Below are 12,623 nucleotides of genomic sequence, written 5' to 3'. Positions count from 1 at the left end.
TGAACCACCAGAGAAGCCCACTTTGTATTATATATACCTTGCCACAATAAAAATATGAACAAATTAAGTTTAATTGATATGATGTGACTTGAATGCACACAGGCATGTGGGATTTTCAAGCTAAAACTGGGAAAGTCCAGGGAAACCAAGGATGAGTTGGTCACCGTACCACCAACTCTGAACTATGATGTCAGAAATTCTGCCCAATCTCCTAAACAAAAGTTCTCCGCTTTGCAAGAGCTATCCGAAGCCATTTGTACTCAGACTCCCCAATCCTATGAATATCACCTTCTATTCTCCTTCTAAGGCTATTAAGCCTTTGTCAAAGTGTTGCTATCCTTTATTGTGGTAGATGTACTAAACTTTGTCTTTCTTAATCATCAGATTATTCTGATGATCTCTTGGAAAGATGGCAGTTACTTTACATATAATTTGTTTGGTGTGTCTTTTCTGTGGGAAAGACAACGATTTAAAGATAGGAAGAATTTATTTTATAATTAAGTAAAACATCCAGTGTAAAATATACTAATGGTTTTGCTATTCAGAACAGTATAAAAGATGTAGCTAATGTGGAGTTGAAGTTTTGTTGAGTAGAGAGGAAGACCAGGCAAATGAAAGCATTTTACTTCAAACTACCAATGACTCTACAATTTGATTATGTTTTTGTTATGTATTTAGGTTACAAATGAAGAAAGCTTTTAATTGATCAAAGTACAGCAGTATTCATTTTCTTTTCTCTTTGTTTTTAATAGTTGCTGTAGCTGAGGACTACTTTTTGTGAATAGCTGTAATTCCTCAGGTTGGGATTGGTAGATGGAGAAAGAGAAAGAAAGAGAAGTGGTAGAGAGAGAAGAGAAAAAGTAAATATCTTCTGAGATTGGAAGCTCCAGGTATAGGGAACCAGATCTGGGAAGAAAAAATATGGGAGGGAGGGTATACATAAAGGAACATGAGATGAATTAAACTAAAGAAAGTGTAAAAACTATTTAACAAAATTTTCTTTTCTGTTTGCAAAAGGGAGAGCCATTAATCAACAAAATAATAGTAAATTAGCTCTAAGGCCCTAATACCTTCTACTAACTACCCGAGAAATAGTACACATTCATTTTTAAAAGGTCACAAATACAAATTTCTTGTGATACCTGACCAGAATTCTCCAAGTTTATCAAGATTTCAGTAACACTCAGTTCAGTTCAGTTCAGTCGCTCAGTCATGTTTGGCTCTTTGTGACCCCATGGACTGCAGCATGCCAGGCCTCCCTGTCCATCACTAACTCCTGGAGTTTACTCAAACTCATGTCCATCGAGTTGGTGATGCTATCCAACCGTCTCATCTTCTGTCTCCTTCTCCTCCTGCCTTCAATCTTTCCCAGCATCACGGTCTTTTCCAATGAGTCAGTTCTTTGCATCAGGAGGCCAAAGTATTAGAGTTTCAGCCTCAGCATCAGTCCTTCCAGTGAAATTTCAGGATTGATTTTCTTTAGGATGAACTGGTTGGATCTCCTTGCAGTCCAAGGGACTCTCAAGAGTCTTCTCCAACACCACAGTTCCAAATCATTGATTCTTCGGCACTCAGCTTTCTTTATAGTCCAACTCTCACATCCATACATGACTACTGGAAAAACCATAGCTTTCACTAGATGGACCTTTGTTGGCAAAGTAATGACTCTGCTTTTTAATATGCTGTCTAGGTTGGTCATAACTTTTCTTCCAAGGAGCAAGCATCTTTTAATATCACGGCTGCAGTCTCCATCTGCAGTGATTTTGGAACCCCCCCAAAATAAAGTCTGTCACTGTTTCCATTGTTTCCCCATCTATTTGTCATGAAGTGGTAGAACCAGAGGCCATGATCTTCGTTTTCTGAATGTTGAGTTTTAAGCCAACTTTTTCACTTTCATCAAGAGGTTCTTTAGTTCCTCTTCACTTTATGCCATAAGGGTGGTGTCATGTGCATATCTGAGGTTATTGGTATTTCTCCTGGCAATCTTGATTCCAGCTTGTGCTTCCTCCAGCCCAGTGTTTCTCATGATGTACTCTGCATATAAGTTAAATAATCAAGGTGACAATACACAGCCTTAATGTACTCCTTTCCCGATTTGCAACCAGTCTGTTGTTCCATGTCCAGTTCTAACTGTTGCTTCTTGACCTGCATACAGTTTCCTCAAGAGGCAGGTCAGGTGGTCTGGTATTCCCATCTCTTGAAGAATTTTCCACAGTTTGTTGTGATCCACACAGTCAAAGGCTTTGGTGTAATCAATAAAGCAGAAGTAGATATTTTTCTAGAACTCTCTTGCTTTTACGATGATCCAACAGATGCTGGCAATTTTATCTCTGGTTCCTCTGCCTTTTCTAAATCCAGCTTGAACATCTGGAAGTTCATGGTTCACATACTGTTGAAGTCTGGCTTGGAGAATTTTGAGCATTACTTTGCTAGCATGTGAGATGAGTGCAATTGTGCAGTAGTTTGAGCATTCTTTGGCATTGCCTTTCTTTGGGATTGGAATGAAAACTGACCTTTTCTAGTCCCGTGACCACTGCTGAGTTTTCCAAATTTGCTGGCATATTGCAGCACTTTCATAGCATCATCTTTTAGGATTTGAAATAGCTCAACTGGAATTCCATCACCTCCACTAGCTTTGTTCATAGCGATGCTTCCTAAGGCCCACTTGACTTCACATTCCAGGATGTCTGGCTCTAGGTGAGGGGTCACACCATCATGGTTATCTGGGTCATGAAGATCTTTTTTTTTTTTTTTATAATTCTTCTGTGTATTCTTACCACCTCTTCTTATTATCTTCTGCTTCTGTTAGGTCCATACCATTTCTGGCCTCTATTGTACCCATCTTTGCATGAAATGTTTCCTTGGTAGCCCTCATTTTCTTGAAGAGATGTCTAGTCTTTCCCATTCTATTGTTTCCCTCTATTTCTTTGCATTGATCACTGAGGAAGGTTTTCTTATTTCTCCTTGCTATTTTTTGGAACTCTGCATTCAAATGGGTATATCTTTCCTTTTCTCCTTTGCTTTTCGCTTCTCTCCTTTTCACAGCTATTTGTAAGTCCTCCTCAGACAACCATTTTGCCTTTTTGCATTTCTTTTTCTTGGGGATGGTCTTGATCACTGCTTTCTGTACGATGTCACGAACCTCCATCCATAGTTCATCAGGCACTCTGTCTATCAGATCTAAACCCTTGAATCTATTTCTTACTTCCACTGTATAATCATAAGGGATTTGATTTAGGTCATACCTGAATAGTCTAGTAGTTTTCCCTACTTTCTTCAATTTAAGTCTGAATTTGGCAATAAGGAGTTCATGAACTGAGCCTCAGCCAGCTACCGGTCTTGTTTTTGCTGACTGCATAGAGCTTCTTCATCTTTGGTTGTAAGGAATATAATCAATCTGACCGGTATTGACCATCTGGTGATGTCCATGTGTAGAGTCTTCTCTTGTGCTGTTGGAATAGGGTGTTTGTTATAACCAGTGCGTTCTCTTGGCAAAACTGTTAGCCTTTGACCTGCTTCATTTTGTATTCCAAGGTCAAATTTGCCTGTTACTCCAGGTATTTCTTGACTTCTGACTTTTGCATTCCAGTCCCCTATAATGAAAAGGACATCTTTTTTGGGTGTTAGTTCTAGAAGGTCTTGTAGGTCTTCATAGAACCATTTAACTTCAGCTTCTTCAGCATTACTGGTCAGGGCATAGACTTGGATTCTGTGGTATTGAATGGTTTGCCTTGGAAATGAACAAAGATCATTCTGTTGTTTTCGAGATTGCATCCAAGTACTGCATTTTGGACTCTTTTGTTGACTATGATGGCTACACCATTTTCTAAGGGATTCTTGCACACACACACACACACACACACACACACATATATACACACACACAGAAACACATATATATTTTTCATATTCTTTTCCATTCTAGTTTATCACAGGATATTGAATATAGTTTGTTTAGTCAAAGCTATGGTTTTCCAGTAGTCATGTGAGTTGGACCATATGGGAAGGCAGAGTGCCTAAGAGTTGGTGCTGGAGAAGAAGACTCTTGAGAGCTCCTTGGACTGCAAGGAAATCAAACCAATCAATCCTAAAGGAAATTGACCCTGAATATTCATTGGAAGGACTGATGCTGAAGCTGAAGCTGAAGCTGCAATACTTTGGTCACCTGATGCAAAGAGCCAACTCATAGGAAAAGACCCTGATTCTGGGAAAGACTGAGGGCAGGAGGAGAAGGGGTAACAGAGGATGAGGTGATTGGATGGCATCACCAACTCAATGGACATGAGTTTAAGCTAACTCCTGGAGATAGTGAAGGTAGGGAAGTCTGGTGTGCTGCAGTCCGTGGGGTCACAAAGAGTCATACAGGACTGAAAAACTGAACAACACCCTGTACCACACAGTAGGCTCTTGTTGTTGATCCATTCTATATATACTAGTTTGTATCTGCTAATCCCAAGCTCCCAATCCTTCCCCTTCCCCTTGGCAACCACAGGTGCCTTTTCTATGTCTGTCATCACAAACTCTTGATGGCTTGTACATATTTTCTTAAATTCATTAACTTCACACATTTGTATGTCTATTAACACACCCTGAACTTTTCCAACAGGATCAATTCAGTTCAGTTCAGTTCAGTCACTCAGTCATGTCTGACTCTTTGCGACCCCATGAATCACAGCACGCCTGGCCTCCCTGTCCATCACCAACTCCCAGAGTTTACTCAAACTCATGCCCATCGAGTTGGTGATACCATCCAGCCATCTCATCCTCTGTTGTCCCCTTCTCCTCTTGCCCCCAATCCCTCCCAGCATCAGGGTCTTTTCCAGTGAGTCAACTCTTCGCATGAGGTGGCCAAAGTATTGGAGTTTCAGCTTCAGCATCAGCCCTTCCAATGAACACCCAGGACTGATCTCCTTTAGAATGGACTGGTTGGATCTCCTTGCAGTCCATGGGACTCTCAAGAGTAGAGAGTAATACTGCACATTCAGGAGTTTGAGGTTTATTTTTAGAAACTATGCTATGTTTACTTTACATTAAGGTTATTGCTAGCTACTACTTCAAATGGGTTAGATAGCAGTTCAGCTTTTCTTGAACATAAGTAACAGAGGTAATACTAGCCCTTGCCAGTTTGACTGCACTTTCAGTAATATTTATTGCCCCTAGATCTATTTTTGAAGGTGATTTTTAATAATATTTCATTGGTTTATTCATATTTTTAACAAGTCTTGAATCTGTTCTGGAAATTTTAATTTTCTGAGAGAACAATTTATTTCAGTGGTATTCAAAAATTTTCAGATATATCCCTTCTCGCATTCCCAGTTTCATGTTTTTGTTTTCTTCTACTACATGAGGTTTTTTTCAGTTTTTACACTTGATTTTATTATTTTACTGTTTGCTTTCTCTTCCATTACCCATCATCTTTGGAGGTGTTTATCAGCTCTGTTTTTCTATTTTGCAATTACTAGATTGTGCATTTCAAAATCATTTTCTTCCTTCTGTTATCCTGGTTGTTGACCTTTTTTTCTTTCTTCAGCTGAAAAGTTGGTTTAAAATTTTTATCATTCCTTCTTAATAATAAAACCATGGAAATATATTATTTTTCCTCTACAACACTGGTCATACTTTGAGAGCATACTGTTTTTTACTCTTTGCTATTTAGGCTTTTTACTTAATTTAGTAGTGATTATAAGAGAGAGGGTACATGGAATTTTAATTACCAAGTGGTAAAGATTTGATTTGGCTTTTAAAATTTTACCTATGTAATGGTTAAAAGGATGTTCTGTTGTTTTAATTATTGTTTCCCTGCTTAATAGTGAGAGTAAGATATATTTCAATATATTTACTGCTTTTTTAAAAACCTTATATTTATCTTGTCTTGATTTTCTTCTTCTCAGTCATCACTCAGACTGTCCAGTTTGTGTCTTTCCTTACCAGAGTAACTCTAGTAAACTTAGTTTTCATTGATCTATAAGCTTTTATGGTATTCTTTTTGGGAAATGGAAACTTATGTTTATAAAATACTGTTACCAATACAACAGTTGGTATTGATCGTATCTGAATGTTTTTAATTTTTTCCTTGCGAGTTTATCAGGTGCTATTTATTTCCTGAGGGAGTTTCATTTGTCCTGGGTAGAGGATAAATGAAAATTTCCCTGAGTTGGGTGGTGAAAATGTCTCTAGAGAGTGGGATCTGTTTTTCATTGAGTTTCAACAAATGAGGACACATTTTCCTTTCTTTTCATTGAAGTCTAATGAAGATAATGAAGTATAAAATGTAAAATCCATATAGAAAAGGGCAATATCACAAGTGTACAGCTTAATACATTTTCACAAAGAGAATACTTTTCTGAAACTCACATCCCGATTGAAAACCAACATTACAAGCAGCTCAGAAGCCAGCCCATCAGTCAATATTACCTCCATCCTCCACAAGATAATCCCCTTTTTTCCACTGTCACTTGAGTCTGTTTGTATTTAAACTTTATGTAGTTTTCTGAATAGATTTTTTCATTTAATGTACTTGTGAGGCTTGCGCATATTTGTATGTTGTGGTGTTGATCATCTTCTTTACTGAACAGCACTGAACTATGGGAAGATACTGCAATTGATTAACCTGAACTACTCTTAAGTATTATCTTAATCTTTTGTTCTTGTCTAAGAATATTTTCCTCTTCCTGGATCACAACATTGTCATGATGAAGGGGTTTATATTACTCAGTGAAGCTATGAGCCATGTCGTGCAGAGTCATCCAAGACAGATGGGTCACAGTGAAGAGTTCTGACAAAACGTGGTCCACTGGAGGAGGAAATGGCAACTTACTCCAGTATTCTTGTCTGGAGAACACCATGGACACTATGAAAAGGCAAAAAGATATGACACTGAAAAATGAGTTGCTCCTAGGTTGGAAGGTGTCCAAATATGGTACTGGGGAAGAGTGGATGGCAATTAGTAATAGCTCCAGAAAGAATAAAGTGCCTGGGCAAAAGTGGAAATGATGTTGAGTTGTGGATATTGTCTGGTGATGAAAGTAAGGTCTGATGCTATAAAGAACAATATCACATAGGAACCTGGAATATTAGACCCTTGAATCAAGATAAGTTGGATATAGTCAAGCAGGAGATGGCAAGACTGAACATTGACATCTTAGGAACTAAAATGAACAGGAATGGGTAAATTTAATTCAGATGACCATTATATCTATTACTGTGGGCAAGAATTACTTAGAAGAAATGGAGTAGTCCTCATAGTCAACAACAGTCTGAAATGCAGTACTTGGGTACAATCTCAAAAACTACCAAATGATCTTGATTCATTTCCAGGGCAAATTATTCAATATTACAGTAACCCAAGTCTATGCTCCAACCACTGATGATGAAGAAGCTGAAACTGACAGATTCTATGAAGACCCATGACACCTTCTAGAACTAACACCAAAAAAAGATGTCCTTCTCATCACAGGGGATTGAAATACAAAGTAAGAAGTCAAGAGATACCCAGAATAACAGGCAAGTTTGGCCATGGGGTACAAATGAAGCAGGGCAAAGGCTAACAGAATTTTGCCAAGAGAATGCACTGGTCACAGCAAACACCCTCTTCCAACAACACAAGAGATGACTCTACACATGGACATCACCAGATGGTCAATACTGAAATCGGATTGATTATGTTCCTTGCACTCAAGGATGGAGAAGCTCTATATAGTCAGCAAAAATAAGACCTGGAGCTGTCTGTGGCTCAGATCATGAGTTCCTTACTGCAAAATTCAGACTTAAATTGAAGAAAGTAGGGAAAACCACTAGACCATTCAGGTATGACCTGAATCAAATCCCTTACGATTATACAGTGGAAGTGACAAGTAGATTCAAGGGATTAGATCTGATAGAGTGCCTGAAGAACTATGAATGATGGTTCACAACATTGTACAGGAGGTCGTGACCAAAACCATCCTCAAGAAAAAGAAATGTAATACGGCAAAGTGGTTGTCTAAGGAGGCTTTACAAATAGCTGAGGAAAGAAGAGGAGTGAAAGACAGGGAGAAAGGGAAAGAGATACCCACCTGAATGTAGAGTTCTAGAGAATAGCAAGGAGAGATAAGAAAGCCTTTTTAAGTGAACAATGCAGAGAAATAGATGAAAACAATAGAATGGGAAAGACTAGAGTTCTCTTCAAGAAAATTGGAGATATCAAGAGAACATTTCATGCAAGGATGGGCTCAATGCGCATAGAAATGGTAAGAACCTAACAGAAGCAGAAGACATTAAGAAGAGGTGGCAAGAATACACAGAACTATACAAAATGGTCTTAATGACCTGGATACCACAATGGTGTGGCCACTTACCTGGAGCCAGACAACCTGGAGTATGAACTAGTTGGCCTTAGGAAGCACTGTTATGAACAAAGCTAGTGGAGGTGATGGAATTCCAGCTGAGCTGTTTCAAATCCTAAATGATGCTGCTGCAAAAGTGCCAGCAAATTTGGAAAACTCAGCAGTGGCCACAGGACTGGAAAAGGTCAGTTTTCATTACAATTCCAAAGAAGGACAATGTCAAAGAATTTTCAAACTACAGTACAGCTGCACTCATTTCACATACTAGCAAGATTATGCTCCAAATCCTTCAAGTTCAGTTCCAGCAATATGTGAACCAAGAAATTCCAGATGTAGAAGCTGGGTTTGAAAGAGTCAGAGGAACCAGGAGATCAAATTGCCAACATTTGTTGGATCATGGAGAAAGCAAGGGAGTTCCATAAAAACCTCTACTTCTGCTTCATTGACTATGCTAAAGTCTTTGACTGTGTGGATCACAACAAACTGTGGAAATTTTTTAAAGAGATGGGAGTACCAGACCACCTTAACTGTCTCTTGAGAACTTCGTATGCAGGTCAAAAAGCAACAGTTAGAACCTTACATGGAACAACGGACTGGTTCAAAATTGGGAAAGGAGTACTACAAGGCTGTATGTTGTCACTCTGCTTATTTAACTTCTATGCACTGTACATCATGCTACATGCCAGGCTTTCAACAACCTCAGATATGCAGATGATACCATTCTAATGGTAGAAGAGGAAATAAAGAGCTTGATGAGGGTGAAAGTGGAGAGTGAAAAAGCTGACTTGAAACATTTAAAAACTAAGATCATGGCATCTGGTCCCATCACTTCATGACAAATAGAAGGGGAAAAAGTGGAGCAGTGACAGATTTTCTTTTCTTGGACTCCAAAATCACTGCAAATCGCGATTGCAGCCATTAAATTAAAAGATGCTTGTTCCTTAGATGAAAAGCTATGACAAACCTTGACAGTGTATTAAAAAGCAGAGACATAACTTTGTTGACAGAGTTCCATATAAAAAAAGCTGTGGTTTTTCCAGTAGTCATGTACAGATGCGAGAATTGGACCATAAAGAAGGCTTTGCACCAAAGAATTGATGTTTGAATTGTGGTACTGGAGAAGACTCTCGAGAGTCCCTTGGACAGTAGTGAGATCAAACCCGTCAATTCTAAGGGAAATCAAGCTTGAATATTCACCGGAAGGACTGATGCTGAGGCTGAAACTCCAATACTTTGGTTACCTGATGCGAAGAGTGGACTCATTGGAAAAGACCCTGATTCTGGGAGAGATTGAAGGCAAGAGGAGAAGGGGGAGACAAGAGAATGAGATGATTGGATGGCATCACTGAGTCAATGGACATGAGTTGAGCGAGCTCCGGAGATGGTGAAGAACAGAGAAACTTGGCGAGCTGCAGTCCATTGAGTCGCAAAAAGTCAGACACAACTTAGTGATTGAACGAAAACATCGTGTGGCACCATCAGGCAGACACTGAGGAGCCAGGACGTGCTCTGCTGTTCTCTTTTCTCCCTGTCACTGTGACTGGCATGTTCTGGATGAGATCTTCCCATCAGCTTGGTTGTTGTTGGCCTGAGGGTAACTATTCCCCACAAAGCCCTCCTGTTGACCAGCTATGGACATATTCTGTGAGTGAGAAAAACTAACCTCAAGTGTTTTCAGTCACTTAGAGTATAGGATTATTTGCTACTTTGGCATAACATAGCTTTCCCTGACTGATGCGGATGTTTAGAGAATGAACTTTGGAATGAGTTTGCCCTCAGAAAATGAATTTAGTAAAATCTATCCATAACATGGTTATTGTCTATTTTGGTAGTCAAGCAAGACACTGTAAATGTGTCCTGGAATGTCCAAGAACTGTCCTGGGAACAAGTAGTTCTGCTGCATAGGACAGAAATTAGTATTCTCCTCCAGAGTTACAGTTAGAAAGGCCCCTGAGAACCAAGAGTTCAATCATGAAGGGTTTTGTCCTTATCCTGAAGGCAGCAGGAATCTGGTAGATAGTTTTAAACACTCGTTTCTCCATTCAACACAAAAATACTAAAAAATGATATGCTCATCATTATTTTTACTGAGCAAGATAGAGTTCCTTCCTCACGGCAAGATGACAAGCCATGTCCCTGATGCTGTGGTGATACCAGCACACCCAACTCAAAAGTCTCTCAAAGGACTATCCTTGCTTATTGCCTTAAAAGTTACTATGAGAAATTTTGGACTAACCATTGGTGGTATAATTCATTCCATATGAAAGTACGGAGCTACGTGCAAGTTCTGTGACACAGTCAGCTTAGAAAAACAAGGTCTGAGTGATACGGGCCAATTTCCAGTTTAAACAAAAAATATTACAGGCTTGAAAGCTATCTTGTGATTAAAATAGATGTTGAGGTTTTGATGAGAGGAATTTAAATAATCTGTGCAGTTGAATTTGGGTTCCTTGTCCTGATATTGTAGCTGCTAAGTTATCAAAAAGGAAAATGCTAGTTTTCAGAAATGGAGAGTTGTCCAGAGAAAATCCCTTGAAAATCTGGTAATAAAACAATACTGCCTACATGACCTATTTTTTTTTTCCTGCACAAAGGTTTCTTTTTATTCATAACATAGGCAAAGTTATTTAAGTCAATAAATTTTTAAGGATTTTCACACGTCCTGATTCTTTCCACTGCCAGTCACCATAGTTCCTCCAAAGTTGTCATCTTCAAGGCAGCCCTTACAAAAAGTTCTGCTCAATCCACAGCTGTGATGCCTGTAATCTTTAAGATCCAATTTCCTCAAGCAGTTCACTATAGGATCCTGTTTAGGGTCAGGAGATAGGATGTCTAGTTCTCTAAAAGCTTATCAAGTTCAAATCATATTAATTCCTAAGTTATCACACCCTAAAACTTGACAGAGATCATTGGGATATGCCAATACCTTTGGAAAATCCAGACACTGTATTCCGAAGATAAAAGCCTAAAAAGAGGAGCCCATCTTTGTTTGTTTTATGTCAACATTAAAACTGAGTACTAGGATCAATACAGCTGGTAATTTAAAAGCTTATTTAACTTTATAGCCCTGGAAGCAATCTTTAAGCTCATCAATACACACCCATTTTATGGATCATGTTCCTTCTTATCTGTATCAAAACTCATACTGAACAGTGAGTTGTGGGTTGCAAAAGAGGACTTACTTTTGCACTTGTCTGTAAGTCTTTGCCCACAAATTAAACAAAAACAAACACAAGTGCTATACATGACCTATTTTAAAAGGCAGAAGGGAAACTGCATTTCAAGAGAGTGAACAGAGGAGGGAGCTGCAGATAGAATTTTAACTATGTGAATACATTTGTTTTATGTTTGAGATTTCTGATATATGTTAATATAGGTGCTTACATTGACTTAAAAACTATGTTACACATAAAATTATATGTTTCTGTATCTAAGAAATAGGAATGTTTGCTTGAGGGGAGAAAGATTGTCACAAGGTTAATTCTAGATTTGTCTTTAAAAGATATCTGTCTTCAGCAATTATAACAAATATACCACCCTGGTGGGGATGTTGATAATGAGGGAGGCTATGCATGTGTGGGAGCAGGAGGTATATGGGAAAATTCTGTACCTTCCCTTCAGTTTTGCTGTGAACTGAAAACTGCTCTTAAAAATAAAGCATATTGCTCTTCCCCGGTGGCACAGCGGATGAGACTTTGCCTGCCTAAGCAGGGGACACCGGTTCGATCCCTGGTCAGGGAAGATTTCACATGGCTTGGAGTAACTAGACCTGTGTGCTGCAACTACAGAGCCCACATGCCTACAGTCTGTGCCCCCTAACAGGAGAAGTCACCACAAGGAGATACCTGCACACTGCAACGGGGAGAAGCCCCCATTCATGGCAACTAAAGACAGTCCATGGGCACCAACAAAGACCCAGTGCAGCCAAAAATAAATAATAAAAACAAATTGAAAAAATTAAAATAGTGTAGTAAAAATCACTAAAGATATAAATAACCTAACAGAAGTAACAAGCTCAATCTAATGTTTAATATCTCTCTTTTATAATGTACAGGAATGAAATGTGTAGTGAATAACGTAGAGAAAGATGTTGGTGTTCAGAAATGAAGTCAGTCTTTTGTAAGCAAACCACGTTTCTCAGGTTACTCCAATCTAGGAGGCAACATGGATAAATAAAACAGTTATAAATAAGAAACATTTCTCTGGCTCTGCCACCATTCACTCTGCGTGTACATCTGTCTCTTTGATATTCCTGCGAAAAGTGGCTTACATGTGAGAAGTTGTCTGTTATTATTTTCT

At 38.8% G+C, this 12,623-nt stretch overlaps 1 non-coding gene across 1 annotated transcript; it reads right to left on the bottom strand.

Annotated features, from left to right (window-relative positions):
- Positions 1–11,437: 11,437 nt before the first annotated feature.
- LOC122427878 lies at positions 11,438–11,564 on the bottom strand. The gene has a single exon (XR_006265576.1). It is a non-coding gene; the product is annotated as a small nucleolar RNA SNORA40 (small nucleolar RNA).
- Positions 11,565–12,623: the final 1,059 nt, after the last annotated feature.

The sequence above is a fragment of the Cervus canadensis genome, chromosome 25 (genome assembly GCF_019320065.1).
Source record: "Cervus canadensis isolate Bull #8, Minnesota chromosome 25, ASM1932006v1, whole genome shotgun sequence".
Taxonomy (NCBI): Eukaryota; Metazoa; Chordata; class Mammalia; order Artiodactyla; family Cervidae; genus Cervus; species Cervus canadensis.
Note: the sequence above shows the minus strand (reverse complement) of the source record. Positions and strands in the feature narration are given on the sequence as shown.